Here is a 26,719-nt window from a genome sequence, read left to right on the forward strand (position 1 = left end):
TCGACAACCAGACTACCAACGGTAGAGTGTTTGCACCGAAGAGCAAGTCAGATCTTGAAATTTTTCATTTTTGTTAAAGATAGAGACAGTTTCTTTTTTCCTTCTTACACGATAATTATTATGACGTTTAATTATTTTATTGGAGCTGATTTTTACAAAGGCAATATTTTAACTTTTGAACGGCGGACCATGGAGAGAGCCTTAATTTTAATTTCAACGAAATTCGTATGAAACTCTTTCGTTTTAAAATTAGGCACTGATTTTCGTGACCATGCATCTTTTTGCTTCGTTTTTTATTGTTTTTCATAATCGAAAGAAAGTTGATACGGTTTTGATACTTCCAAAGAGAGTATTCGAACTTGTGGATTATGTGTCACCGTGGGTAGAAAAATCGTATAATAAAAAATAGAGGGTGCATTCTGTTTCTTTCTTTTGTATCGCATGTAAAGGGATCCAGGTGGTCCTTCGTGTGTCCAGTTCGATTCTGCGCACCGATACCTTGAACCAGTACTAATTAGTGAGAATAAGCATAGTTTTAATTCGAAGACGGACTAATTAACCTATGCCGTGTGTTAGTTCGCAAAGTATGCGAAGACAGTCACGAGTTCCTCACAGTCAGGATTAACGTCGTATAAGTAATTAGAAGTTGAGTTATGAGAGTTGAAAGTTGTTCGTTTCGTTGAGTGTTTCACTTTTGGACAGTGTAAATGTCCAAAACGTTGCACGCCTTGTTTACAGAGTTCCTTACGGAGCATCTTCTTCGTTAGAAGTTTGTTTGAAATGGCAAAGCTTCTACCTTTCAGGATAATGGCCATCAGGAGTTTTGAGATGTTTCTGGTAGTCTGATAAAAATTAATTTAAAAAACGGAGCAGTTTTCAGCCCCTCACGTTTGCCGATAAGAAAGATGCATGTAAAATATTTTTTTGCAGATAAATATTATCAAAATCATCATGTATCAGTTAACTAACGTTCTTTGTTAGTTCATATAAGATGGGTTCTAACTTTGAAGGTTTAATGAAACCTGCGCGTTTAATCAGATCGTATAACACGGAACACTTTATCGTTCCTGGAGCAACAATCAGAGAGCGCCACCGTGTAGTAACGAGTGTACATACGTACACAACGACAGTCTCTAATCTCTGATTTCGATGAAACCTTATCGTGCAATTATCACCAGCCAGAGAATTGCGAAACGGTGGCACTGTAATCTACGGTATCTTGCCAGACGTCGAGCCTGAAAGTCGACAGTGGCGGTAAAACGGAGTTACCCCTGGCGTAAACGAAGTAGGAAATCAAAAAAAAAAAAAAATAAGAATAAAAATAAAATAATCGTTTCGAAGAATCGAAAAACGAATCTGTAGATTTGAGATTGGACGATATTGCATCTGCACTGTGCAGGATGTACTGCTAGTCCTCAATTTACAGAGTACTCGGGTTAACACGGTCGAAGGAACGCGGAAAAAATTTCATTTTACACGGTACCATTTCGATTCAACACGCTCGAACCAATAAGCAAACTGATCATTTTAAGAAACGATAAGTATCAGATAAAAAGTACTTTGTTATCGAGTAAATGAGGGAGATATTTTTTAAATATTTCTTTAAATGTTTATTTCTTGCTCTAAAATTCTAATTAAATTTATTCTAATTAATATTTCATTGACCGTATAAATCTGCCAGTGAGTATTCATTTGAACTAGAAATAACAATTACGCGATAAGGGAAAACAAGGATCCTCTAAACGTATCAAACAGTACGTTTTCCATTCCCTTGTCAATTCTCCTTCTATCTGATACCGTATCTCCTAGACGTAGTTTAAATTGTAGAGCAGGTTGAGTCTGGAAGACGGTAAACACTTCACGGTGGTCCTAACTGCCAAAGAGACGCAGTTAATCCGGCCTATTTTGTGCCAGTGGGGTTGTGAAAACAATTTATGGAAAGGCCAGAAGCGTTTCTCTTCAGTGTTAATAATAACAGCGACAAAGCTATTGATCGCCACAATGTTCCTTTCTGTGTCACCGGAGAAAAGACAGTGTCTTATCTTCCGGAAACAGAAGCCGGAAGAACGTACCGCATAATGTTGTGGTAGTGACTGGTACGGATAAATAAAGTGGTAATTTTAAAAATTCTGATAAACAATATTCCAATTCCGTTTAAAGTATTGAAAGTAGTGGGAGGTCTCTGTAACATAACTTTAATTTTGTGCTCCTTTTCACTTTTACATAAAAAAGTTTTCATACATTGAAGAACTAATGTCTAAATAAATGTTTTATCGTTCAGAAAATAAAAACATAAATTAGCTGAAAATTAAATCTAATTTTGAGGATAGATGGCAGTGTAAAATCACCTATATATAATTATTATAAAATATCCATTGATACAACTATCCATTGTCTATCTATAGTTGACTAAAACTAATGGTGATATCACTAATGGTGTCCGTGTTATCTGAGCAAAGGCAAATGAATTTCGAAGCCCCGTTGGTCCGTTTCAGCGAACGAATCGTAGAAAATTTCGCGTTAATGTATAACGTTATCGATGACAAAGAGGATATCAATCACGGAGGTATGCGCGTATTCTAGGATTCTCGTACGTAGGCGGGGGATCGTATCCAGGTGACCGGTATTCAGCGATATCGATTACAATCAACGTATGGATCGGTCTGGGTGCGAAATTCATACTGCTTGCGAAAACCAGTCCGCATACGATATCTTGGCGATTACTAGAAGGAAAAAATACCGCGCGGATGATAGCAGCGGAGAAATGATCGCGGATATTTTCCATACCAGTATTTGGTCATGGAATAAAAAATAAAAATAAAAATAAAAAAAAAAAAAACAAAGCGTGGAACAGAGGGAAAAATAAAAGGCAACGAAGGGAAAATGCGAGAAAGGGGAGCGAAGGGTGGGAACGACAGAGGGAAACGTGATATCGGTCGAGCATCAGGAGCCATGAAAATAAATAGAAAGAAATATGTGCCCAACCTGCGGGTTGCGTATTTGGGTCAAGCTCGTTGAAGATCAACATTCTCTGATCCGTGCTACCTCGTACACACGCGTATCAGATTTTTTTTTTTTTCCCGCGAGAAACTGACCGACCGAAATGTTCAGTGAAACGTTCGCTCGTACCTGTTATACGGATTTTTCTCTCCTGATTACGATTAGATTTCACAATTCGATGTTTTGTAAAAATATCTCGAACGTTATTTGCCGACCTGCTATGAGCTTCGATCGATTCGTCGTATTTTTTGCAATAAAATATTCAATTAATTGCATTTATTGAATTAAGAGAAAATCAAATTATCCGAGTTTATATTGGAAATCTGGTCTTTGAGAGTAATTATACATTTAAACGAAAAAAGTTATTTCTTTCACAAAAGTGCATTATAACGAGTGAACTCTTCATCCCCAAGTGAAATGTTAAATATTAAAATCACCTAGAATACCTTGATAAATTTTTAAAGAACGTCTTCTAAAAATGATACAAAATCGGAAAATGGATGATAAACAAACTTCGTCATAATTTTTGTCAAACCTTTGACACGGTACTTTACTTTCTTAACTTGGTCGCTCATTACCCTGAATAAAAGTTTAAACTTCAACACTAATCACACCCTTTTGAGTGTTCCGTGTTGCTCACGTTAACGTTAATCAATTTCCGGCAACATTTGCTTAAAATACAACTCCAAGAGCGTGACTCTTTGATCATCAAGCGTATGAGTTTTCTAATTATCAGGCGTTTCTCGTTCGTTTTCATTTTTCCCTTACCGTCTAATCATCGTGTCGCTAAGGTATTTCAGCCGCTCCAATTCTCGGACGGCAGTTGCGAAGGGCTCGTTGTAATAACGATAAGGAGAACCGAAAAAGATGAATATAAAAGAGGCACCCATCTGTTCGTGACGCCCGGTTAAAAGGATTATAACAAGCGCGGCCGTGTGTGGTTCGACGTGTCTTGCCGGCAGACGAAACAGCTGATATATCGGGCAAACGATTAGTTTGGCAGTCAGGTATTTATACCGTTCGTCAGCTTCTATAACTGCCTACCTGCGAAATCTTTAACCTGTCGGGTCAGTTTGACACGTCTTATAATGCGAGATGGATTCGCTATCTAAACTATCTTACGTGGTCTATTTATTTGGGCGAATAAAATCGAATGATATTGCAATATTATTTTTAAGTAATATTTTTAATTAGAATGAATGAAAAATCAATAAATGTTGAAAGAATAATTTTTAGAGGGTCAGTGTAAAATTTAGGAAAAGAGAATAATATGAAATGCAAAATTAAATTAAAATTAAGTGTTTTAATAGATTTCACCATTTTATTTTCTGTAAATGTATAAACGGAATTATTAATTATTTTAATTTCTAAAGACATGATACTCGTATAATTAATTACCACTATAAGTATGTACAAATTAAATGTCTGTTAATACAGGCAGCACTTGATAAATTACAAAGAAACTGTATTCAATTATAATGTTAAAATATTCTGATAACTTCGTGTCGTCTTAAGAAACGCAAATACCAACGTAAATATTTCTTCAATCTCTAAATTATAGAGAGGAAAGTATAAGAGTATACTTAATCATTCTTAATTAATCCATGAATTCTTAAATAGCTAAATCATATGGATAAGGTACAAGTGCCTTCATTAATATTGATGTAGAACCGGTTGAACGAGTTACAAAACTTTGTAACCAGTTTTAAATGAACAATGTATCTTAATGTAACATCTCATCATAAATTTATCATTTCAATGTACTATTACACGTATAATGATTTAATCCGGTTATCATAATATATATGTTTTAAATATTTTCTCACATCAACCGTTTAAGCTCATTTATTACAGCAACAGCGTAAAACACATCATTATATTAATGATTTTTAGAAAATTACACCAAAATTCCTAATTATACTGAAACAATTTGTAGATTATTATCAGAGTAAGTCGGTGAAGAACGGGTTGAATAAATTTCCTAGTACTCAGTGCCCTGTATCATCTCTAATAAATTTCTAATTAAATTTTAATTAACCATTATTACACGTACCAATTTAAATTTCGCGTGAACACGGTTAGGAACGATTCGTGCCGTAACCATATCCCGCTGGCCCTCGTACCGGACTGGAATACTCTCAGCTGCTCTTAAAAACAATATCGCAGTTGGCTGCAGTTGGCGTTCTCAGAATAAAAAAAAAAAAAAAAAGAGTTCAAGTCCACCCAGCGTGAAGCTTCCTCTCCATGGGTAAAGCAACCATTATTCACTGTGGTTGGACTGAAAGGACGGCGGGATAAAGAAAGCCGCTGGGTGGACGAAAGGTAGACCACGTTCGTACTGTTTATTTAAACAAAAAAACCGAGAGGAAGGAAGTAAAAGGCCCACCATGAGACTCTTATGTCGACTTTCGTACCCGGTCCATTCGAAGTGCGAATAGCCTGGACATAAAAAATCATGCAAATGAATGTTAAGTCGCGCAACAAAGGATGCGAAGGATGAAAAGATCGTGGCACATGTTGAAACAATATGTTATCGACCATTTTGTTGGCATCGTATCAAATGGACGATTTCGAAATAGAGAAAGTTTGACGCGATTTGACGATACAGATATGTCGTAAAATGGCACTTATGGCATATCAATTTAAAGCTTAACGCTTTGATTGCCTCCTGTTCGCTGTTATACCTAATAGGAAATTACTAATAGATTTCGATTTGACAATTGTACGCTATAGAATGATGGGATCAAAGTTAACTAAATGTAAAAACTGAATTCTGCAATTTATTTAAAAATAAAATTTTGCAATTCATTTCCATATATCTGGAATCTATCAATGCCGAATTCCGGTCTTTACCCTCGATATCGTTGTTCAGAAGTTTGACGCTTGCAGCGGGGTGCATCAAACTGCATTTAACTAATGATCAGGATGCATTAATATTCCGCGGTTTCGTCTTCTTGCGACGGATCATTCGAGCGGTACTCCTTCAATCCATTTTGCTCCATTAATTACTTTGGCTTTTTGTGGCCGTCCGGCGGTATACCGGTCGACGTTTCTACTCCGGGGAAAATAATTTCCTCCCTCATGTCATCGTCCCCGTGCGGCGACTGGTTTAATTGCCGCACACTCGAGGAGACTCTCGGCTACGAAATCTACTTGCTCGTTTCCCCGGTGGACTCGAATGCTCCTCCCATTATACCCTAATGGCATAATAATCTGTATATCCCGCGATATGGTTTCCAATTTCAAGCGCTGATGCAGTCGGGACGCAGCGTTGTATACGTATAACAGCTGGCTTTCTGGACGCCGCGCGTGAGTTACGATTGCCACCGAGTAATGGCCACGTGGATGTTTCGTTGCTTGCCAACTGCTACGTATACGTATACTCTACAAACTAGATTCCTACCTGGTACCGTTCAAGATCGTTTCTCAATCCGACCGAGGAAAATGTAATTCTGCATTTTCCTTGAGTGGATTTTGAACGAATACCACCCCTCCTCGCCGGCTAATAGGACCACTGCAACCGTTCGATTCTGCAAACGATTCAAGGAATTTGCTCGCTACGCCGCGTTACTCGATGATTGAATTTAAATATTCGATAACCGCTTTCACGCCGCTTCTTCGGTCTGCCACTCGACTCGAGTGGAAAGGAAAATACGAAAAGGTGTATACTTTATTACCCACGTTTCATTTCATTTTCTCTTTCTTTCTTACTTTCCTCTGCGAACAATTTCAAATTATTATGAGAAATTCCTAAGTTTTTATTGAAAAATTTAAAAATTTTATGTTAAATATAGCAGATGAAGAAACTTTTCCTACGACTGTACAGTCGTGTGAATATTTCACACCGTTTCTCGTTGAATTAAAGAACAACCAAAGGGTACAACTACCGATGCTTCTTTTCATTTTACCAGACGTTAACGCGGCTGGAAATATCTCGTAGAGACACAGGCAATCGCTTGTTTTTCGAAGGGTGCCTCGCTAATGAGACATCCAAACGTAGCTCTGCGTGTTGAATACGATCACGAACACTTCCACGGCTCGTAAACGTCTCGTGGATTTACGCAGCGGAGCATGTCAGGGCTGCCGTCATGGTGAATTTGCAATAAATAGGAACTTGTATGTTCATGGGTGTGCGTGTCACACAAGTGGAAGGTCCTTTCAGTAATAATACCGTCACTTAGGTTTTTTTCTTGATTTATCGTCGAGTATTTAAAATTAATTGTTCAGCCTTCTATTCATGTATGCACAGTATCGAGCAAAGTAGGCTTTTCTGAGGAAAATGGTTATATTAAAAGTGTTTTAGAAACGTAGTAATATAATTTCTAAATACCAAATTTCATAAAATTTATTACGTAATTAAGAAATTATAAATAATAGTATTAATATGAATTCAAATTTTCCCGCATAGATGCTTGAGTGCGGGTAGTGGGGGGATCTATATGCATGGGGCCTTCACCTCTACATCGTCAGTTTCCACGCGACCGTCGCGGAGAGTGGTAGGAGATCTGTGAAGCCTATGGAGGGAGAAACCATAACATCGCCATCTTCCCTGGGTGAGTCTACCATGCCTGCAGTTGTACATATCATTTTATTATCATTTCAATATTATTTTCAATTAATTTATATTAAATTAAAATGAATTTTCACCGTGTGGATATTCTACTTAGTTTCTTGAACATTTATTTATTTATTCTTTTGTTTTAATGCTTAGCTTCTTTCGGTGATACGTAATCAAATATATAGAGCGTGCAACGTACGATATACACGACTAATAGTACTATTTTATCTTTCAATTGCGTGTTCACGATAACGTCCCTGCATGTAGATGGACGATAAAGAACGTATTTGCAAATATTTTTCTTGTTGATGACTGTTAAAAATTCATAATGCCATTTCACGTCGAGTGTTTGCATTCTATTACGCTCGTCAATTTTGCACGCCATAAATAGAAACGTTAGAAAAATTCAACTAAACGGTACAGCTAAACGGTGAAAATTTTCCAAACTTGTCGACATGTAAAACACTTTTCCCCACCGGTTGCAACCAATGTAGTGCGATTAACAAGAAAGCCGTTGCAGTTTTTCGACTGCCGATTGTCACTCTAACTGGCGCGAATTGACACGGCTACGGAAAATAATTAAACGCTCGTTTCGTTTTACCCTCGCCCGCGTGGGTGTACAGAAAAACAAGTTAAAATGGATGAATTCACGGAAATTTCGTTCGGTTACCGTGTCGTGTGACTCGGCCCGACACGGTGTGATCTGTGAACACGCTTCCGCAACTCTGAAACAACAATCGTTAATCGACCGTGGAGCTCGTAAATTATTTTTAACTGTAGAGTAAACCTGTAGGGATGAGCAACGAAAATTCCTTCGAAATTAGGGTTACGTTCGTTCTACAAATTTTCGTTGCTTTGTTATGAAACGCGTCTTTGAGAAACATTCCATCTTGTTTACGATTATAAATAGATATTACACGCAATTCTAACCGTTTCTTCGGATTTGTTTATGTTTCAAAATTCACCATTCAATATGGTAAACAAAATATGGAGGAATTTAAGTAGCTTTCGTCTATTATTTTGTCTTCAAATTATGAGAGGAATTCTAAATGTCTCTTCCTAGAAAACTAATATCGAGTGTGTAGTATGTTAATCGTTGGTCTTTGTTAATGAATTATTGCCACACACGTTCGCATCTGACGTAGTGCAGGTACGACAATCAGTCAGTGCAGTCAATGGTGACGTTGACGAAGAGTGAGTGGCTAAGTGCGACACGGTAATTTTTGTGTCGTTCTTCGTGCAAGCGTTAACTTCCCCAAGCGATTTCTATCAATTTAAATATACGCTGTCGGGATCGAAGCGTGAAAACATATGCATACCTACACACGAACTCGATAGGTCCTTAATTAGCGATCAGTGAAGAAAATATAGAAATTTAAAATTTTCTAATTTTTCTAATTTAACTTATTAATTTTTCTTATTAAACTTTCTAATTTTTTTACAAATTTTCAAATTGTAAAACTTACCCACTGATTATAATTACTGACAAAATTAATTAATCCACCGACTATCAGAAGCTCCCCAAATATTAATTTGAATAACGACTGCTTCCACGCTTGTCGAATTGAATCACGAAGAAGTTGAAATGACTCGATAAAGCTCTATTGTTCTTATCGTTCGTGTTCAAAACTAGTACGTTCACTTACCAGAACGTGATGAGAAATTGTGATGAGAGGTTCTAGCCACGAGATCTCGAGTTAGTTTGCCAGCTGGAAACGTTTCTTACATCCGTGTCAGTCTACCTGTCCTCTGAAGTCCGCACGACACCTGCGCTGAATTCTCGTGTGTTCGTGATATGTTCACGGTTATGGCATCGTTTATTCAAGCAACACGGAATTTATACGCCGTGGAAACTGTTGGTTGCATGAACCTGCAAGAAAACTCACTTTCTTCGGTTTAAAAATACAAAAAAAGAAAAATACGAATATTGCAGGGGAACGATGTGTGTGTATCGTTCACACGTTTCGTTTATTCCTCGAATAACAACTTTAATTTAATAAAATATACAAATTGATAACATTGTACAACACGTGTTTTGTTTTGCAAGGTACAATAGGTATTTCGTGTGCTGAATACCAGTGCGAAAACCATTTTTCCCCTGCATCCTCGATTTTTCATAAATTTAATCAAAATGAAAAATTTTCTGTTGTATTTATAAACGTTATACAATTTTTTATATTCAAGCAGAGAATTATTTATTTATACAAACGGTTGATAAAAATATTCAAAATTATTTAATCTCGAATCAGCGCTTATCATTGGACCAAATGTAGAGGGACTTAAAGTTACCGCAGTACTTTCGTCAATTTATCAGGATTATAGATGTTTTAACGATATAAAGACAATTTTATGGTCGTCGATATTTTAGTTACGATTTATGAATAATCGATTGTGTAACATCTGTGCTTCATAGTATTACCACAGGCATTATCAATATTTACCTTATCTAAATGTTTTATGAAAATATACTGCTATACCTTCACATTTTCATAGCGCCAGAAAATGTATAATAAATCACGTGGTATAAATTAACAAACCGAAGAATCGAAATTGTACAAATATGCAAAAATTCGTATCAACTTTACGTTACACAATTTTCGAATTAAATGAAACTTTATTGGGAGGGTTTGAAATTGACTTGGTACTTGGCTGGGCAAGGGTTAAATAGAAATACTTAAACATTCCAGCAACGTAGCACAAGTTCGTATTTCAATGAGACTTCTTCGTCAAACACTAGAAGATCTTCCTTTATCTTGCATCGAGTTTTCTCTTTCTTCTACTTCTCCTTGGGAGCCAAACTGAACCTACCCAAAGGATATCCAACCCCTTATGCAATGTCTATCTCACTTCGTGTGGAGGGTTTGTAGTTCGAGCCAGCAAGCTCTAGGAAACTGCTCATATCGAGGATATAGCGCGTATGAAATCGCCACTTTGGAACTAAACCGTTAGAGCTAAACGTTGCTGGCTCGATGTGACTGGTTAGGGGAGTTATACTCGATGTTGCCCTGTTTCACGTACAGAAGTTTGTTCAACCACGATTCAAGACACTCAATATTCATGTTTGGTCTTCGCCGAAGAACAGATACGGCCGGGTGCGTACACGAGGAATGACAAGTGGTCGGATCCGACCCCTCCTGAAATCGGCCTTCTATGAAACCCGAGAAACGTTCGGGTAGTCTGGTTTTTGTTAATGATAAGAGGTCTGGCGCCTCGTGATCAACCTATGTTTCGAGGATTAAAACACGATTATACGTGTCGTTTTACCACCTCGAGTGTTCCATACTTGAGAAGCATACTTAATCAAATTTCATTTATCTTATTTTTATTTCTTACTTTTCCTACGGCATCGTTTCTAAACATCCAATTAAAATTATTCCAGAAAAAGGATACGTTTGTTTAATCTTCTCGAGGGAAGGCGAGAATTCGTAACTTACTCTTCGTTTTGTTGCAATTAAATTTCTTATATCCTCCGGTAAATTCGACGATACCCAGTGGTACATAAAAATTTACTTCGGAGCCGAGCGCTTTTAAGCAACGACCCGTGAGAGTTACATCTCGTGAATTACGTCACGAACAACGTAGAACTCTCCTAGAGCGAGGTTAATTTGCGAATTACGTCGGCTACACGAGAGTAACGCAATGTCTCTTGCAACTAGACGTACCTTTGCAGCTTTCAGAAGGTTTATGCTTCGCCTTTCGAAAAAAAAAACAACACAATTGTTGCACGATAATGATAATCGCGTAGGAACAAACGATTCTTGAAATTAACTTTTCTTGAACTTTATTTTCGAGTACGCAAAACTATTGACTTATTTCTTTTTTTATTCTGATAGATTGAGGGATATTAAAATGAATTTTGAATTTACAAAAAAGTCAGATGATTTATTCGACTCCCAATCAAGGACAATGTATTTATGATGGTCGTTTATTTCTTTCGTAAATCTTGAACAAAGTAATGGCAGGCTTATTGAGACATTGAAGTATCGCTATCACTTTAAATGACAACTTCCTGCAGTTTACCTGAGGAATTATGGTAAGAGTATCGCAGAAGTTTCTGAATCGAACGGCAACCGGGGCTGCGGGTGTCTTTCAGGTGACTTATCGTACCCGTCGACGTGGATTACGGGCTCCCACAACGAAAGACGAAGGGACACGCGAGAGGCCTGAAGACGGGCTCGATCGATCGATCCGTGGAACAACAAAACCATTATCTGCTTCGGCCGTTCAAGCGCTAGGTAAACTGTTTCTCTACGCTAGAGTAAGACTGTTCTGTCCCAAGTCACAGGGTCGCTTTTCTGATCTTCGACGTTGCGGCAAGACGTGCATTGTCCGTTTCTATCCGTTACCGGCTAACAGTTCGTTGTTTCCAAACCATTGAAATCGATTTAAAGCCACCGTGTATAGGTGAAAAGACAATACCGAGTGTTTTATCTCTATACCTACATTCACCGCTGCTGTGAAGATTATACTTACTTCGAATATAACAGTCAGACAACATGCTCGTTTTGTGTACACTGTCTGTGTATCGTCTTCTTTTGTTAATCCTCAGACGATAGACCTAAGACCACCTCGTAGATGTGCAGGTTCTTCACTGAGCAAGGGTGGCTAATCAAATAGGCGGCACTTTGATTGATTATATGGGTAATAAAATTGATTTATTTCTGTTGAAAGGGTTCACAGCAAAACATTATACATCTTGCTCGAAATAGTATAGCTATTTTATATAATACTTGACAAAAATAGTTTTAGTTAAAATTTGTTTTCTAAGGACAATTTACTTTAGTTCCAGACTAAGCATCGGCTAAGAGGAGAGATTCATTGAAAAGTCGATGAACAATGGTAGATTGTTTTCGAGGAAAGTTTCAGCATAATATTTAGATTTGTGTAGCTTCCAACTAGAAACGTCGGTGTCTTTTCTTAATTTCGGTCTGCCTTTTCTCATGAATACAAAGGTTTACTGAGGGCGATACGCCGACGTGAAGTTAAGAAAAGGATTACGCTGATTATTTGTACAGGCCGATTCCGGGAGCGCTTTGCATCTGCCGTGGGAAAAAGAGCATTGAACCCGAGCGGAGATGCAGATTTTACTACTTTCTTACTATAAATACTGCTTCCAGAAATGAATCTTCAATTCATCGATTTAAAAAAGAAAGGAATTATTTATGTGATGTAGGAAATGTCGAATGAAACTGCATCGGTTACAAATTTCAAATTTCAATTATTAAAATGTTTAACCTAGAAGTTTGTAATTGAACCAGAAATTGCAGTCATAAATGCAACAGTAAAACGATAAAATGCTATTATAAATGGATACCCATTAAAAGAGTTTATGGATGAAATTTATAAAGCCGTACATTTTGGAAAGAAATATTGTTTTACACATCATTCAGTTCCTCAAATAACATTTTTAATTTTATAAAACAAATTCGTGAGAATAATTATGCTTTCGCATAATAATATTTTTACTACATTTATGCGTTTGTTATGTTTATATATGTTCCATTTAAATTCATTAAAACTGACAGAAATAATTACAGAAAATTCCCTATTCAATTAGTTGTAACATGAACAGCTTTTAAGAGAAAGTAAATTACGTAAGTACCAAATGATTGCAATATTTTATCATACGAAAATATCCATTATTTGAAATTTTAATGTAGCACTTTTTATGAATAAATGTATACAAGGGTAACATGTATTTATGATACGATGTAAATTTTTAATAATTAAAAATAACTGATAATGAATTTGAATCAAAGAGATATTTTCAAATAATGAAATTTCATAAGATACTATTACCATCGCTATTACCAGATCGCTATTTCATTATTAGTATGAAATTAGAAATTAAAAGCTTAAATTTACAAAGTACGCCCTTGTATCTCTAATAATTAAAATTTCACTTCTTGTATTCCACGAAGACGAGGGAGAACAGCATCAAATAGATGTCTCGTGCATCGTATAAGAAACGGTGGATATGCTGCAAGACGAGGTTCTGAATGTTTTCGGACGATTAATATGTAGAAGGGTGTTCTTTGGTCTTTGTCGAGGAGGTCAAAGGACGAAGTTAACAGGGATGGTCCGGACGTCTTGCGATTTTGCTGCTCTTGCAAAACGCCCATATGACGTGCACATCACGTGTGCCAGAGTGAACCGCAAGCTTTTTGTCGAATTCAACTATCAATTTTGGAGATTAAGGGGGTTGGTCCCGGTTCTCTTTGGTAATTAGGCTTTTATTATGCGGGTCTGCAGTCTTGGCAGGTAGGGCGATGGCGACAAACTTATGACACAAGATTATTCGAACTTTAGAAGATAATTGATGAACAAGTATATTGTTGAAAATCATTTAATGCATTTCAGAAAGTAATCGTTCTAAAATTATAATAATTAAATATTTTTCATTTTACCCTTGAGTTTCTCAACTAATACTTTATATTTCTAATATGAATTGATTAAAAAAAGAAGTTTATTCTCTCCGAGTAAATTCCATAATGATTGGCAATGTTTATACAAATAATGATCAGTACCATCCCTGTTCAAATGAATATCGTTGCACAGGAATAACGCTGATCAGCATACTCATCGTCTCTGCAGCATAACCCTGAGTTCTAACAAATTATGCGCTCACGCGGTTGCATCAGCTGCTGTTTACTTTACGTGCCAACAGGAGCGCATTTATTTGGTTATCGGTTAAATTAGTCACGTTCATATGCCAGTTTCATGTTTTTCTAGCCGATTCTGCTTAACAAATTCCCTCACGATTCTCTTGTGAGCTGAGAATTTATTATTTACCAAAAACAAAAAACCATATCTCGTTACTTTCAATTCTATTCTTATCGAATGATTTCACTTTGGAAAATGCACGGGAACTACGGTGTTAAAAATACAGATAAATCTCAGCTCGTCGAACTATGATTTATGCGAGTGACAAGCAGACCCCATTTCGTTCGTTTTCAAGACGATTCTCCTTGTACACCGTTCACCCTGGAACGGGTATTTTCTCCGATCGCCAGCCTCTGATATTTCAAGCTCCGCATCGATGGAAGCGTAAGAAGTGATATCTTTAGGGGAGTGCTTTTTTTTCTCTCTCTCTCTCCACGTTTCCCGACAAACTCCTTTTCGTGTTTTTCTTCGGGCTTGCTCGACTACATAGCCGCTCGTATAGCGACCGACAACCCCGCGATGGAGGATCGGAACGAGGGTAGGAAGTGACTCACTTTCGAAGCATTCTCGGCAGAAGCGAACCGCTTGCATCGACCGAGTGTCCCTTGCCTTCCCATGAGATTTTGATGAATCTCAAACTTCCTGCAATTTTCTTCTGATCGGTCGAGAAAGTGCACGGACTTTCTTGTTGGCGAATAAAAAGTTTATTCCGGAATTTAACCTCTCAAAGAATAACCCGATTTATTCCCTGTAGTTGGAGCTCAATAGCCGGACATTTCTAAGGGACGGGGAATTATCGAGCGTCAATCGTATGTGTGCATTCTTTACAATTCATTTATTTTTGTGACAAAGCTATTCAGTGCAGGGAGTTGAATTTTTACTGGTAGATTAGTGAATTTTGGGAATCTGAAATTTTTAATTTTTGGAATTTCCAGCATTCTTTTCGAAGGATAACAGTAAAAGGAGAAACGTTTTTCTTGTAGAAATCTTGTAAAACGCATAATGGGATTAAGTTCTTCTTGCCTACATTTTATAATCCGAAATGAGTTCGTGTAACTAGATTCTCAAAGTGTCTTTTCATGTTCTTTCCACGAGCTTCTTTATAAGAAACAAACGCTTTACGTTTGCATTTTGCATTAATAATCGTAATTTCCTGAATGAATGTAATCTTCGTGAAGCGTCGAGTTTTTATTAAAAGGAACCCTCGTAGCTGTTTCCGATGTTACGGAGGGAAAACGTTTGCGTTTTACGAAAGAAATGAAACTTCGTTGCATTTCTTCAGTGACAAAGTGGTACATGAATAAAAGACGGTAAAGTATGAAAGAAACATAGAACGGAGGTCAGTCGCGGTTTTTTCTCTATCTTTTTCTTTTTATTTGCATGATGGTTTTATTATACTCTGATTCTTGATAGTAGCGTTTTTACACGATCAAAAGCAACGAGTTAATTGAATTATACTTTCAATATTTTCAGATCGTTCGTATAACATTATTTTTTTTTTTACTGCTTTTCGTCGATACGTCTCCGCTTTGTATGATCGATTTTTATTTACGATGAAGTTCTTTCATTGGAACTGAATAATTCACGAAATAGAATTGATAATATTAATTGATAATATAAATTGAAATCGAACGAAAAATGTTTTGTATAATTTAACGTACACTTTAAATCTTTAAATCATATTCGGAAATTCCAGTTGATATACACTATAGAATTATTAATTTTTTAGATACCTAATTATTTCTGCCAGAAACTTTTTTCTGCTCAAAAATTTATTGATTAAAACCATCTATTTGAAAATAAAAAAAATAAAAAATTACCACATTTCTGAAGGAAATGATACTCTTTTCTTTCACCGGTACAGGTATCATAAATCCTTTCTTTTACTAATAATGGTCACGGCCACATTACATGAAATTTCTGATGGCGATTCCATGCAAAACTGGCACTGTTACGACTTACCTTTACGTTTATATTCCGTCGAAAGGGAAAAACTAGTATCGTGTAGCATTGTAGATAGGAACCAAGGTAAATGCGAGGGACGAAGGAACGCATACGATGGCAGAAGCAATATTATCGTTGAGAGGGAATGATAACACCTGACTGTCCCAGATGTCCTCTTTCTCTCTAGAGCACCGATACATTTCCTGTGGGTGCACTTAAATGTTACCAGTCGACGTAAGAATGTTTTGAAAGAGTGACAAATGTACCGTGAATGCGTTCGAAGGAAGGCTTTTAATTTCTCAGTGTACCTTTACAGGTACAAAGAGTGATTATCACATTGATTTTCAATAACTTAGACGGGTATATCATGAAAGATTTGCAAGAAAATAAAATAGAGTGCAACTATTTCGAGGGAAAATTCAGTTTGAAAATCATTTCCATTCGGCAGACATCGTGGAATGGCTAAGAATTTCTGTCTCGCCTACAGCGTCGATTGTTAATACAGAAAGCAGGGAAAATGCATGGACAGGCAGAGAAAAAGGCAGAAACGATGGCCGTAAGAAAATGGTGCAAAACAAAATTTAACGAGAGCACTCTATAGTTACCCGACGCGGCGGAGGGCGTAGTATACCGTGATCGGGGATATGCAAAGCCAACTAGATCGTTAGACTTCCATTTCACTTTATTGTAATTCCATTTTTCTCGTCTGCAAATAAACGCTTCGCTAGCCACGTCTATTACGTTATCCGCGAACAGAGGAAAAGTTTCGGTTCGGTGAGGGTTAAATAGCTTGCTTTTCATCCTTTCTCATTTTCCCTCTCATTCTCGCTCTCTCCTTTCACTCTTATACTCTCCCCCGTCACTTTCAATCACCCTTTTATTTTTTTTTTTTTTGTACAATACTTCCTTTCGCTATACGCGTTTCTTGTTTTACATTTTCTTTTCGTTTACTTTATTAGCCGAACGATTGTACCTGTTTATCTTCAAATATTTCAATCTTCCACCATGGTACTTGAATTTCTATGCCTTTATTGTTCCTCCTTTGTTGCGCTTTTCCGTTCTTCCCGTCGCTTTGATCACCGTCTTTTTTTAACCTTCTTATAAAGCTTGAAACGATTTACTTTTACGCTCCCCCGTATCCACCCCTTTATCGCGTGTATACTCTCTTACCAGTTATTTCGTTTCTGATACGTTAAGAAATATTATTGTCTTCTGTAAATCAGTTTTTATTTATTTGCTCGATAGCGTACATTAGCCTCCAATTTCAACTTGGTATTTTATATAATTAATATAATGCTAATGATATTCAAGCTTTGGTTTTGTTCTCTTTTCTGGTGACCACCATAAAAGAATTGTGTAAAACTGTACACTATGCATTATTTTTATGATTCAGCTCGTGGATCAATTTCGATGCTAGTTCGATCAGGTTTTAATCAATCTCGTATTTCAAAATTATGTTTGCACAGCGAGATTTAAAAACATCGCATCACGGTACGTGATATTTCATTCTCAACTACGATTCTTCTCCGTTTATCAATTTTTTTTTTATTTTTTTATTTTTAGCATCGACCAAATTCGCGTTCGAGTTTGCCTGGTTCCTCGTAAATAGCGAAAAAATATTTCGCGTAAGCAAACATAGTTGCTGCCCAAACTTTGTTAAGCATTATTTCAGATCATGTATTGCGACATTTTTTTCTCTCATTTATTACTAGCTGTAGACTGATATATTTCTCTATTCTAACGGGAAAGGAGGTGAATATGTGGAAAAATGATATTAATGTCCTTTCTATACAGAAAAGGGAAAGTTATCTTTTTTTGTCGGCTTCTAAATCAGGTAATCAGTAGAAATGAAAGAAAAATATGTTTGTTCCGAGAATTAAAAGTCATACGTGGGAAGATTTATTTCCAACTTTATTACAAATATTTAGGAGAAGCTACGATGAGAGAGGTAGGTTCCACAGAAGGATGTTCCACCAGATGGGACTGCTGGATTTTTTACTTTGATAGTGTTTTCATAAGGCGCGTTAAGGAAAACGTTACCCCTCTTAACGTGGCGACCGGTCTCTTTGAATATTTAAAAAGCACACGTGTGGAAACTATCGCGATGCTACTTATGTTTTACCGCAATGAAAACACACCGCAGTTTTATTTCCTCTTATTATTTTATATTTTAAATTTTTTTTAAATCGTCACTGTCTTTTTGAACATTCATCAATATGCAAATTCAATAAATTTCAGGGAGGGGGCCATAATTTTAATTTCATTTTCTACATTTTACACTGTTCTTTTACAATTATTCTGAAAATTGTGAATAAAATTTGCTAGAGATAAATGTATTATGTAATGAAATCTTCGATAGCGTTTGCATGACAGTGAACATGTTAAAGAAAAAAATGTCGTGATAGTGAGCGAGATCCTTTGTCAAGGGTTTCTGTCGTGGAAGATAACGAGTTGATAAAGGAGGGTGGAAGGTGTTATCCGCAAACTCTTATGGGCTTGCCGTTAGGGTAACTCCAGTCATTAAGGCTCCCCTCTTGCAATATTTTCCGCTCTTTTCACCATTAGCCATTTACTTTAAACACCGTCGATCGTAAGTAATTTCTCAATCCTTGCGTCTTAATAAAGGTACTCGAAATCAAGGGGACGTCCAAACGCATTTTCTACCCTTATTTGTCAATTTTTTCTTATTTTATACCGTATTGAAATAACCGGTTTGCAATGAAATGTAAAAAAGCGGGTGATTTTGTAAAATTTAATTCAGTGTTTAAAACTGCACATTTCAATGCATGAATGTTTTACACTTGTTCATAAATACCTCAAGAGCTATCTGACAATTTTACTCGTAATGCATACAAATTTTGAAATGAATTAAATTCTCATTAAAAACATTCTTCAACTCGAAAATATGATTTAAAATGTTTTCGTAAATTAGCTATGGTATAAATATGAAAAAAAAAAAACGAAAAAATATAAAATTATGTAAGAGAAAAATACAAGTTAACATAGATCCACTTATGGCCCACCAGGCGACCTAATTTAGAGTTAACTAATTTTAATCATTTTTCTAATTAGAGAATTCGGGGTTAATAGCTTACATTCACACACAGTTAAATTATCGAAAATCTGTCAGCAGGTATTCAGCAAAAATTACCTTTACATTTTTGCGCCCTCTGCTGCAATTTCTATCGAAATTTAGCAGTTTGTTCGTTCTGAAACGTAAAGCCGCAGCCCGCAAACCCCGACATTTGTGATTTCACAGTTCAGGACAGTATGATTCGCACTCGATCAATCCCTTCCCATCCCCTGTTCACCTCTGTTTTGCTGGTGTTTCTCACACATTCGAACAGGCCTTAACGAGTCATTGTGAGCAGAACTGTCGCGTGTTATTTATGCGCAGCATGGCGCATTCGTAATAAAAGCCTCCCTAGCCTTTTCGGTGGTGCCGAGGTGGCGAGAGATCGGGCCAGAACCAAATGAGTTGTAAACCACGGCCTCGAAAAGGACTTTCTGTCAGGTCGCTTTTACGATTTCAAAGATTTAAGAGCCTGCCACGGAGTACCGTTGAAAACACGAGAATGAACAAAGTGGGAGCCCTTCTTTAGTGTTGATGATTATAATGGTAGAATACAGCTCTGACATTCGAGTAAATTAGAACGAAGGACATTCTTTAATTATCAATTAATTCTTTTATCACCAACGAGACGTTACTTATACTTAGGCACACTGTTGTACACTCACGATCAAAACAGGCTTCCCTGCTTTCTTTCCTTGGTAAATGGATTCGACTTCTTTGATTGAATCGACATCCAAGACTAGGTACAAATGAACTCTTACTTTCATTGAATTATTATGCAAAGCAGCAATTAACTTCTCTATTCAGTAATGGCGCACAGAGACTTTCATATAAGATATCGTCGATGAATATTTAAATACAATGCAGAACTCAGAACCGTGGAAACGGAGGAAAACGATTGGACGGTTTCTTTTCCTTTGGAAATGAAGGAAAATTTTCCGTTTCTTCCTTCCCTTTGGTCAGATGAAACAGGACTTCGAACTGTGTTTTTACGTCAAAAGAACCGTCTGATAGGAATGCAAAGGAATACTTTAATATTTCAACAAAAGTCCTTGAGAAGATATTTGCTGTGTAAATGATATTAAAATTTGTTTGCATTTTACACAGTAAAGATATTTTCAATCTACTTTTGCACGAAATTTTCTTTCATCTTAATTTAAGTCTGGATTGGGTAACATTTTCAATTTATATTTGCGTTTATCAAATTTCCTTTAATCTTCATAAAATTTTGATCGAGTAAAAAGAAAAAAAAATTGTAATTTGCAATTTATTATGTTTCTATTGTAAGTAAGGAAGCGCAAAGTGGAGGGAAAATTATTTGCAGTAAAAAAATCATTCTTCCTTGCTACATTGTTCACCGCGTGTATAAGTACGCAAGTACAAGCGGTGTCGGTTTAACAGGAACGTCGAATAAATTTGTCCGCAAGCAAGTCTAGCTGTTGAATGTCATCTGAGTCTAAATTTCCTGGCCGTCCGGCGCGCAGTGTGAAGGTAATTAGTTGCGTGTACCGTTGATGAGAACAAACATTCTCGTCGCGAATGCTTAAGCGTATGCGGGCTGGCTTTACTCTAGATTTAGATGTGGACAAGTTCTGTCCCCCGTCGCGGTGTTGGCTCTGTTGTGACACGCTCGCAAATTCGAATGACGCACGGAGAACAAGGTTGGGATACGCCACGCCGCGCCGCGCCGTGACGATGATTGCCGAGTCGCAGTGCAGCCACGCATTATGTCGCACACATAATGACGAGCTCGCATGAATGCACAGCATTTTCGGTACGTTCACGCCAATTCGAGTGCCGACAAAGGCCGAAATTGGACTGACCACGTCGACTGGACCCTCCCTTGTCTCCGTGTCCGTCTCTATCTTCCAGTTTGTTTCTCCGTTTCCCGTCCGTGCTTCCCATCCTTTTTCACTCCGATCCTTTGTCCGTCTTTCCCCTCGTGTTTTCCGTTTCCTGGCTACATTGGGTTAGAAAAATATTTCGTTAACCTTCCATAACCAGGACCGAGCGAATATTTTATTTTACATTTTCATATTTCTCTCGCGTTTAATATACATACGTTTGAAATATTTTCATAAATATCCACAGAGAAAATGAGTAAATTCGCTGGCTTCGAAAAATAATAGGTCCCGAAAAGCAAAAGTTAGATTCTGAAATTTTCTATAAATAAACAACATTCCCCGAATATCCGTGATCAATTTTCGATACGAAGAGATCATCAGCCCCGGTTCGAATTCTCGTTACCGTGTAATCCGATTGGAGGGTGAACAGAAAGAAAAGTCATTACGAAATAACCAGATCCGGGGTGTAGTTTCAAGAGGGCGAATTATCCTGAACGCGGTGAATTTGATTACTTAATTCGCGAACAGATACCTATGTACATCGAGGGGGGGGGGGAGGGCGTTAAGGGGGCGCATGGGGCGTTTGGAAAGGGTGTTGTATATACAGAGGCGAAGGCAGGATGCAAACTCCGTAATCCAATTAACGCGGTGAAAGGCAAGATTGACGGTGACTCGGCGGAGTTTCGAGGGGCTCCAGAATCGATTCGTACGCAGGGTTCCAAAGCAGATCGATTCTCGGTACGCAACCTGTCAAACTGTACCCTTGGGACGGTGGTTGCATTACGTTCGACCTATCGGTCGAGCGTGTTCGCGCGATTAGCGCGTTGCAAAGCGTCCACTGATGCTGCTTGTCCGAGCTGAGATAAGTCGATTTGCGGCCGTTTACGACGACGTATTGTACTGTTCCGCATCTGCGATCGACGTTTACGTACCACTGACAACCACGCGACGTTCATTCCGTTCTTCCGGATCACTGTTTCGGATTAATTGTAAGTGCTTTGACGTTCCTCGTACCCTTGATTGTTCGGTTGTTACACGAACGGACTGATTTAGGAAATGTCCGACTCGGTTCGATGGCATACAGGAACGTTTCGGAACACATAAAAATTCGGGCTATGTAATAATTCATCGATAGCCGACGGGAATCGGGACAATTCGGATGAAAGTTTCATTTTGTCTGCAAGAATCTAGGATCCTTTATATTTGATTGTTTATCCAGGATGTAGAGTAAATGCCAGCATGCTTTTTGTACGCTTGCTGCGCAGGCTGAATGAAACTGGGAGGTTTGTGTTTTCTGGGAAAGGGTTTGACAATATGACCGTTCATTAAGAATGCAGTTGAAAAGCTTTAGTTGGTAAAAAATGAAGAAATGTCTGCTTTCGAGTAAAAATTTCTTTTCATAATAATAACAAAAAATTTTTATACAAATAAAGATCTATATTTTTATTAAAAGAAACATTCTCCTCTCGGCTCGTCGAATTACTTATCGGTGTTAAATAAATTTCAATCTCTGGAATTAAAATATTTTCGGTTTCTTCCGAAACGGATATCGAAATCCATGGAACCGATCGAGCTTCCAAGTAGTTCTCCCTGGTCGTCGGAAAACTCGGTCGTTCGGAGAGTCAGTTCCGCAGCTGCCGCCAGCTACTGCCATCTACACAGCGACGGTGAACGCGAACTTACGTAAATCCACGTGGGTTTTTGACACGTACACAGGGGTGCGAACGTATCGACGCTCTCTTTATAACTGATTGCAACGGGTAGTAGCTGGAAATGGTGGCAGAAGCTTTCGTTCGATCGTCTCCTTTTCCTTCGTTCCTCGCTCCTTTCGCCCGTATCTTTCCATCTTTCGCGCTATTACCAACACCAACCCCCATTCTTTGCGCGATCGTCATTCTCAGCCTCCGTTCCGATCCTCCGGTTCCCCTCTCAGCTTCTTTCTCTTGATTTCCTGCACCCTCTCTTTCCAACGGGCGCCTCGACCAAAGGGAAGTCTATAAATTTGCCGGGAGAAATTGTCACGAGAAATATGGAATATTGAGAGAAGCTCTCGTTCTTCGTTTCGACAGTAGTCGCTGGAAAAGGACAAGAGAATTGCTAGCCGGCGACATCGGTTCCCGCCGCCCGTTCCTCGCTCACGGAAGCAGAGAAGGTCCGAGCCAGCTTCTGCGACAGCCTTTTTTCATCTTTATTTTCATTCTTGAAATATCCTGAACGTTCGGCGAGGAATATGCGCGAGATTTCTACCACTCGTCGTACAGATGACTCTTCTTCCTTTCCACCCGCACGGTACAAGAATTAATTTAGCTCGCTATTCCTCCCCCCTCCGTCCTCTGCCAGTTAGTGCAACTTCGTATTTATCTCCGATCCGATGAAGATCATCGATTTTTTACCAGTGTTGCGAAGCACGGGGTGATTTTGATGAATTAAGCGATGGGATTCGTGATTTGTAATCGAGGAGAAAATGCTTGAGGCTGCTCGGTGCAAATTTAATTGGTCAATAATTTTTTGTTTCGTTCCAATAGATCACTTTATTTTCATATATTGAGTTGAACGGGTTAGATTGTTTTGAGGTTTCGAGTTATACCTCGATCTTGCGTGGAAACGGTTTCCACCTGCAATCATTTCCCGCTCTTTCCTGATATCCGAAAGCTGCAACCTATTAATGTGCATTCACACGTCGCGTGCACATCCGGCGACCACAAACACACGGAGGCGTTAGTTTGTTATTACGGATAGGTAAGCCTGCAAAACGTGAGCGGGCGCTAACGTCTGCGTATAAATTATTAGTCGATATTTCAAGCATAACGTCACTTCCGGCAATGTGCCGGCTGGTTTCCGCCGTATGATGGATGGTACCACCCTCCCCTCCCATCCCGTCGGTCCGTGTCTCGCCACCCCCATCGCGTTCTCGTACTCTTCATCAAATCGTTGCACATACATGGATCTTCTGGCGAATACACGCCGGCAAAGTTTCGCGTAATACGTATATCATAGGTCGGACAAGAGATATGTGTCCCTCATTATGTATCATTTTGTATCGGAATTGAAAATCGATTTCAAGCGATTGGCTCGATTAGGGAAACGATTCGAGGAAATGTTGCGATTCTCTTCTGACAATCCTGATGGATGCTTCTAGTTTTGAAATTTCTTCTTTTCTTTCACTGTCGTGTCTTATTTTATACAGGAATCTTACGTAATTAATTTTTATACAAAAATTAAATATTAATATATCTGTAATGTGTAGTGTACCAAAAAAGTTTTGGGACACACCAAAATAGATAAATATGGTATAGGGGTGGTATTAGGGGGGCCTCACTTTTCAAAGGGCCATCGAAGGTTTAATAATCCCAGGGTCCCAGAAATCATAATCAGATCTTGCCTCGCTATATTTTACTACTTACTATAATATCACAGGTCACATTTCATAATTTCCTATTTACAAGGGTGAAGAAATCGGGGGGGGGGTCGTGTTGGGAGAATTCTCTACTTAGCCCTTGCCGTTGCAGTTGGAATTTCAGTTTGCCGATAAATAAGACGCCTCGCCGGGGTTATTAGATATCATGGGCACGGATCACATTCCAATTTCACCGTTCGAGGGCAAAGGATCTTCCACCGGCTAGTCTGAAGGTCTAATGCTCAGGTTAAATTGCCAGAGCAAAGATCAATTTATACCAATACGGGCAAACTATCATCGACGAACCCAATTACTCTGTTTTTTATTACTTATATCTACTGAATTTATTACTGTAGTTAAAATTGGGGCTCTCTTCATGGTCCGCCGTTCAAGGGTTGATACGACGTTCGCATAAAACAATAGAGATGTTCATAAAATGGAGCCAGTTTATTGATGGTGGAAGACGTAGCACGTCGAAGGACGTAGTCACGCATAACGATGTGGACTTAGATATTTATCGGCGCTGGCGTTTACACGCACGAGGGAAGACAACCTCGACGAGAGGGCTGTTTCACGCAATCAGCCTTTCAATCAATCGATTTGATCGAGTCGTGACGGCTCGTGACGCGCGTTACTGGTCGCCTTAAATCTTGCAAGGATGCGAGAGCTTCCGCTTTGTATTACCACCGCGATTTATGGTTGAAGTGTGTCCTCAGCGATGGACAAATGGAATTTATCGGGTCTACAGGAAGGCTGTGTTCAATCGTGTACTTGAAAGGTGATTCATTTCAATTTAGTCGACGATATAATTTTCCTAAATTGCAAAATCCTTTCCTTTTGCAAAATTTGCCAAATTTCAATGATTAAAAATTCATTTTTGCATCTTTGCTTTCGTTATTGTTCCTGAATTTCTTTCTCGATATTTTTCTGAATAAATGGTTTCGAACGACTCGATGGCAGAGTTTGAAGTTAGGATTGATTCGAGGCGTCGACAAGGTATCTCAATGGCGTCCCATAAGTCGCGGAAACAGCCCTCAGCGGTCGTAAGGAAAGATATCGGAGATTTTAAAAGGCTGCGAGGTAACGGAATGTAAAGAAGATATTTATCTGCAAAGTGAGTTTGCGCTTATAAAAGGGAACGTGTAGGAGCTTTTGACGATAACACGTGGCACCTTCGCACGACCGTACATGTTTACACGATAATAGAACCAGGTATTGCACGCTAAATTGAGATATTAACACAGTGTTTATGCGTTTGCATAACACCCTCGTAACATTTGGCTCAATTTAATGAAAATGCAAAACTCCATTGCCAGAGAGTTTATAATCGCTTCTCGTTTATCCTGTAATGTCCACGTAGAGAAAATACGATGGAAAATAGAAACAAATACAAATAGCTATAATTATAATACAACACACAAACAACAAAATATAATTTATTGCCTTTTATAAGAAGAATCTATGAGCGGTGTATTATAATTGAAATTTTAAAATTTCATCATGAATGGCAATATAACGAGGGTCCATACCATGAATATTATTTGAAATGATGAAATTATGTCAGACTTCCAACAATTGGAAGATTTCCAACATTTGATATGCAACAAGTAAATACGATAAAGAGTGGTAAACGTTCATCGTTGAATATCCCTTAATGATTCTTCTCGCGGAGAATACACGGCCTGAAGGTATTGGAATAAATTACGTGGAAAAAGGAGCTTATCCGTGACGTCGACGAAGGATTGGAAGATAACGTGTAAGGGGTGGCACTCGGGTAGGAATTTAATAAAGTACGACCGCGTGATAAATCCGTGCACACTCTTAGTAACGCGGTTCGCCACGGTCGGGAAAAAAACAAAACTTAAGGAAGACACATAGTTGGAAAAATCCTAATGAATAGTAATGGCCTGGACGGTTATACGGCTCCGGGTTCTCAGAGCTGTATCGTCCGGGTGGTCTTTAGCGGCTTTCGTTGCAAATAATCACGGTGAAAAATCGGCTCGTCACATTTTTCCGGCGTCGAGAGGTTCGAGAAAAATTTATAATGGCCGATAAGTGTCCCCGGCTCGATTTTTAATACGTTGTTAAGTTCCATAGACGCGCCGCGCCGGGGAGGTTCGTTTGGAATTTTTATCCGTCGTCCTTCCTTTTTGTTGGCCAGCCTCCACGGTTTTAAAAAAGGAACCGCCGAGAGAGTAAATGGCCGAATGGAGGAGGGATTAAAGGATTATCACCAGGAA

At 38.2% G+C, this 26,719-nt stretch overlaps 1 long non-coding RNA gene across 4 annotated transcripts in view; it reads left to right on the plus strand.

The window, feature by feature from the left end:
* Positions 1-26,719, plus strand: part of LOC117603138 (uncharacterized) — a 118,781-nt gene that overhangs the window by 20,289 nt on the left and 71,773 nt on the right. For all 4 annotated transcript variants that reach the window (XR_004581149.2, XR_004581147.2, XR_004581146.2 and 1 more), the window contains exon 2: positions 7,409-7,553. This is a non-coding gene — a long non-coding RNA (uncharacterized LOC117603138). The remainder of the gene's footprint in view (positions 1-7,408; positions 7,554-26,719) is intronic.

Source organism: Osmia lignaria, chromosome 12, assembly GCF_051020975.1.
Source record: "Osmia lignaria lignaria isolate PbOS001 chromosome 12, iyOsmLign1, whole genome shotgun sequence".
NCBI classification, from domain to species: domain Eukaryota; kingdom Metazoa; phylum Arthropoda; class Insecta; order Hymenoptera; family Megachilidae; genus Osmia; species Osmia lignaria.